The sequence below is a fragment of the Thalassophryne amazonica genome, chromosome 13, assembly GCF_902500255.1.
Source record: "Thalassophryne amazonica chromosome 13, fThaAma1.1, whole genome shotgun sequence".
Lineage (NCBI taxonomy): Eukaryota > Metazoa > Chordata > Actinopteri > Batrachoidiformes > Batrachoididae > Thalassophryne > Thalassophryne amazonica.
This window is the reverse complement of record NC_047115.1, coordinates 83,078,895-83,084,759: the sequence shown is the minus strand read 5'-3', so window position 1 is coordinate 83,084,759 and position 5,865 is coordinate 83,078,895.

The window sequence follows — 5,865 nt, the reverse complement described above, 5'->3', positions numbered from 1 at the left end:
GAAGGCTGAAGTGAGGACAGACAAAGGCTGTGACAAGAACAGACATGAGACACAGGAGAGATGACAGCGGTGTAACACAAGAAAAGAAGACTAGAACTAACTGTGATAAAAGTATAACATACGTAGGATACAAATGAGAGAGAAACAGCAGGCCTGAGGGAGAGGGAGATAAAGAGAAGCAGAGGAATCGGGATGAGGCAGATGAGGGCAGAAGACACAGTGAAACAGAGAAAACCGACCAAGACAGACAGGATGACAAAAGGCAGACTGAACCAACTAAAACTTGATAAAAGACAGGAACCTGACAGTAACAACCCTCCCGCCCCAAGGGCTGGCCCCTGACAGCCCAATAAATACCACAGATTAAATCCAAAAAAAAAAAAAACTTGGACACCACACCAGAAAACCAAGAAATACCAGAGGCCCAACAACAGAAACACTGGACGGGAGATGGGAGCTGGTCCCATGGAGATAACCCACCAAACCATGCACACTCATCCAGGAGACCACAGAACGAAAACCCAGGACGACCAACGGGTCAGAAAGGCTCATCAAACATGGGGAAGTGGACTGAAACCCAGGGGTCGAACCAACAAAATCACGCCCGGACAGGAAAGGCCTGCCACACAGAGGCGTACTGGTCTGAAGACTGGGACTGGTCTGCAAACCAGGAGACAAAGATACTGAACTGGTCTGGAAACCAGGAGAAGAAAACTCAGAACTGGTCTGGGAACCAGGGGATAAAAACCGGGAACTGGTCTGGAAACCAAAAGCAAAAGACAAAGACTGGTCTGGATTTCACGAGACAAAACAGGATTGGTCTGGATACCATGATACAACCCTAACAGATTACGCCCAGGCAGGAACAGCCGACCCAACAGGAGCAAACTGGTCTGGGAAACAAAAGACAACACAGGATTGGACTGCAAACCAGGAGATGAAACTTCACTCTTACGAAAACCATGAGACAAATTTACATCGGAATGTAAATCATGAGGCAGCCTTACATTACAACGCCAGGACTGAAATGACCTCGGATATGGTCTAACCAGACCGGTGAAGGCTAATTGCCATTGCTGGCTGGAGTCCCCAGTGGAGGCAGGTGGATTTGACTCCCTGGAGTTCTCCACTGGGTTCAGGATGAGGATCAGGGATGTCCAGTCCCAACTCGGAGCTTATGCAATTAGACAGCATCGTCATTGGTGGCATTCAGGTCCATGGCTCTGCTAGGATGTGAGTTGATGGGTGGCTCATGAGTGAGGACTTCTGGGGAAGAGGCTGCCATCTCCTGGGTTGTGTTATTGGGAGCCAAAACCATTGGCCCCCTGGTGACGCCTTCTGGATCCAGACAGAAGACCCTTTCACTATCCAGCCTGCAAGATTTTGGACAGATGTTAACCAGCCCCATGCCTGCATTCAAATACTGTGCTGTTGAGGTGTTCAGAGACCCCTCTGAAGCACCATCAGGGACAAGGACTTGGAATCCTTCTGACATGACTGCTAGAGATAGTCTGCACCAGTCCTCCTTCTCTGATCTGAAACACTCAATACGGCGATTAGAATGTCCCACTCCCACCCTGCAGTCAGGAGACATCAGGCATGATGGTTCCTCTTGGACAGCATCGCAGGTTCCATCCCCTTGGAGGCATCCTAAGGAGAGGAGGTGGGTAGCACCTCTGTGACATCATCATGGGTAGGAAAGGAGTTCCCCTCGGTGACATACAGCAGTGTTCAGAATAACAGTAGTGCTATGTGAGTAAAAAGATTAATCCAGGTTTTGAGTATATTTCTTATTGTTACATGGGAAACAAGGTACCAGTAGATTCAGTAGATTCTCACAAATCCAACAAGACCAACCATTCATGATATGCACACTCTTAAGGCTATGAAACTGGGCTATTAGTAAAAAAAAAAAAGTAGAAAAGGGGGTGTTCACAATAATAGTAGCATCTGCTGTTGACGCTACAAACTCAAAACTATTATGTTCAAACTGCTTTTTTAGCAATCCTGTGAATCACTAAACTAGTATTTAGTTGTATAACCACAGTTTTTCATGATTTCTTCACATCTGCGAGGCAATAATTTTGTTGGTTTGGAACCATAATTTTGCTCGGTTACTAGTGTGCTTGGTGTCATTGTCTTGTTGAAACACCCATTTCAAGGGCATGTCCTCTTCACCATAAGGCAACATGACCTCTTCAACTATTTTGATATATCCAAACTGATCCATGATACCTGGTATGCAATATATAGGCCCAACACCATAGTAGGAAAACATGCCGATATCATGATGCTTGTACCACCATGCTCCACTATCTTTACTGTGAACTGTGGCTTGAATTCAGAGTTTGGGTGTCATTTCACAAACTGTCTGTGGCCCTTGGACCCAAAAAGAACAATTTTACTCTCATCAGTCCACAAAATATTCCTCAGTTTCTCTTTAGGCCAGTTGATGTGTTCTTTGGCAAATTGTAACCTCTTCTGCACGTCTTTTATTTAACACAGGGACTTTGCGGGGGATTCTTGCAAATAAATTAGCTTCACACAGGCATCTTCTAACTGTCACAGCACTTACAGGTAACTCCAGACTGTCTTTGATCATCCTGGAGCTGATCAATGGGTGCCATTCTGGTTATTCCTCTATCCATTTTGATGGTTGTTTTCCGTTTTCTTCCACGCGTCTGTTTTTTTGTCCATTTTAAAGCATTGGAGATCATTGTACATGAACAGCCTATAATTTGTTGCACCTGCGTATAAGTTTTCCCCTCTCCAATCAACTTTTTAATCAAACTACGCTGTTCTTCTGAACAATGTCCTGGACGTCCCATTTTCCTCAGGCTTTCAAAGAGAAAAGCATGTTCAACAGGTGCTGGTTTCATCCTTACATAGGGGACACCTGATTCACACCTGTTTGTTCCACAAAATTGACGAACTCACTGACTGAATGCCACACTACTATTATTGTGAATACCCCCTTTTCTACTTTTTTTTTTTACTAATAGCCCAATTTCATAGCCTTAAGAGTGTGCATGTCATGAATGCTTGGTCTTGTTGGATTTGTGAGAATCTACTCATACCTTGTTTCCCATGTAACAATAAGAAATATACTCAAAACCTGGATTAAGCTTTTTAGTCACATAGCACTACTATTATTCTGAACACTACTGTAGATGTTACTGCATACATTTCCCGCCTTCCTCTGACCTCTCACCATGTGACCTGCAAGAAAAGTCAACATCGGTTAACAAAGGCTCTCACCACCACCACCCACCACCCCGGAGGCCTAAAGACGGCTTGAGCGAGAGCTCAGCCGACCCCCTTTGCTCTGCTCAGTTGCCGGTAGGATGGCCGCTGTGGCTACTGCTGGTTGATGACGGTCATGACAGGATGTAGATCTGCGCTTGTTCCTCTTCTTCCTGGCTCCACCTGAGCCACAGTTGGAACCCGGTGAGGGCCGATACCAGGAATGAATAGCCAGATCCTTGTGCTGAGGTGATATGGAAACCACCGGAGGAAGAGGATGCAGGCAATCCGCTGACCAAGGGGGTGGTTGGAGGACAGGAGGTGATGAAAAGGCCAATCCGAGGTGGGTGAAGATTGTGCAGATTGTAGCGGTGAAGACAGAGATGGTAGCTGGGTCTGACTTGGCGAGAGATTCCTGAAGCAGAGACAACTCCCATAATGCGGAGGTATGAGCAGTCAGGGAAGCCAAGTCCAGAGCCAAAATGTCATGGGCTGAAGATAAGACTGGTTGTAGACAAACTAAATCACTTGGAGTGGGGTTGTCAACTGGAGAGAAGGTGGCAAGCTCTTCTGGAGCGTCATCCAGGGCTGTAACATGTACATTCTCTGGGACATCACTGAGGTTGGCGTGAGTGTTCCCTGCCCCCTCATCTGACCTGCTGAGCTTTCCATCGACGGCCTTGGAACTATTCTTCATCCCTGTCCACGGGGCCCTGCCAGTATCGCAGTTGGTGACTGGTGGCATCCATGGGGGAGTGAGCTGAGTAGTAGAGACAATCAGTGCAGCGAGAGGCTCCTCTGGTCTGGGTAGCACCTGGCACTTTAGCCTAACAAAATATGCCAGGGAGTTTTGAGACCAGACTGAGGGTTTATCCCTCTTTAATACCATCTCTACTGAAGATAGCTCCAGCAGAAGTTCTACAGCCCATGGATGGGCCTTGACCACATTCTGAGCTTTGTCCAACTACTCTTTGTTCTCCTCTTCTGAAAACCATAGAAGGAGTTAAAACACAGGTTGATTTGTTCACAAAAGGACCTAAAGGACACTGGGCTGGGAAGGCTGCCTGTGAGGTTCTTCAGTGGTGGATCCATTCTGTTACAGTTGAGTGTTAGGACAGACTAAATTCACCCCAAAGCAAGACAGCCCAGACAGAGGTATGGATAACAAGAACAATAGTTTATTAGATAATAAGAGTTCAACTCAGGAGTAGTCTTCATAGAAAAGGCGAGTTCAGCTGAGGAGTGGTCTTCTTTAAAAGGGGTGAATACAACTGAGGAATCTTCTTCATAAGGGTTTACAACAACTGAGGAGTAGACGACATATAAAAAGGGTGAGTTCAACACAAATTGTCTTCGTCACAGAAGGTAATCCAACATAAAACCCCCTTCTTCTAAATGGAGGGTTCAAAATGCTGAGTCTCTTACTCAGTAGAGGAGTGCACCAAAACACAAAGTCTTTGTCACAGGAGAGTTCCAAATACAAAATCTTTTCACAACACAGTCTCCTTCTCATAGGAGTGTTCACAGTACAGAGTCTCTATCTCAAAAAGGAGATTCTAAAACACAAAGTGAATAGGGAGACCAGAGGAAATAATCTGCCTTACAAAAGGTGAATTTACAGGTAAACAACTTGACCACACTGGGATACAGCTGTATGCAAAAGTTTGGGCACCCCTGATAATTTTCATGATTTTCCTTTATAAATCATTGGTTGTCTGGATCAAAAATCTCAGTTAAATATATCATATAGCAGACAAACACACTGATATTTGAGAAGTGAAATTAAGTTTATAGGATTTACAGAAAGTGTACAATAATTATTTAAACAAAATTAGGCAGGTGCATAAATTTGGGCACACTTGTCATTTTATTGATTTGAATACAGTTAGCATTAATTACTGGGACACAAAATTGGTTTGGTAAGCTCATTGATCCTTGAACTCCTTACACAGGTGAATCCAGTCATGAGAAATGGTATTTAAGGTGGCCATTTGCAAATGTTTCTCATCTTTGCATCTCTTCTAATGAGTGCCACATGGGATCCTCTAAACACCTCTCAAATGACCTGAAAACAAAGATTGCTCAACATCATGGTTTAGGGAAAGGATACAAAAAGCTATCTCAGAGATTTCAGTTGTCAGTTTCCACTGTGAGGAAATGAAAGACTGCAGGCACAGTACTCATTAAGGCCTGGAAAATCTCAGATAAGCTGAAGCGAAGGATGGTGAGAACAGTCATAGTCAACCCACAGACCTGCTCCAAAGACCTACAACATGATGCTGCAGTGTCTCTGTGCATTGTTCAACTATACAGCACATTTTGCACAAAGAGATACTGTATGATGCTGTAACGCAGAGGAAGCCTTTTCTGTGTACACACCATAAACAGAGTCACTTGCATGGCTGAAAAAGAACACAGCATTCCAAGAAAATCACTTGCTAACTACAGTAAAATTCAGAGGCGGCTCCATCATGCTGTGGGGCTGTGTGGCCAGTGCAGGTACTGGGAATCTTGTAAACGTTTAGGGTCACATGGATTCCAGTCAGTATCAACAGATTCTTGAGAACAATGTTCAACAATCAGTGACAAAGCTGAAGTTGCGCTGGGGCTGGATCTTTCAAC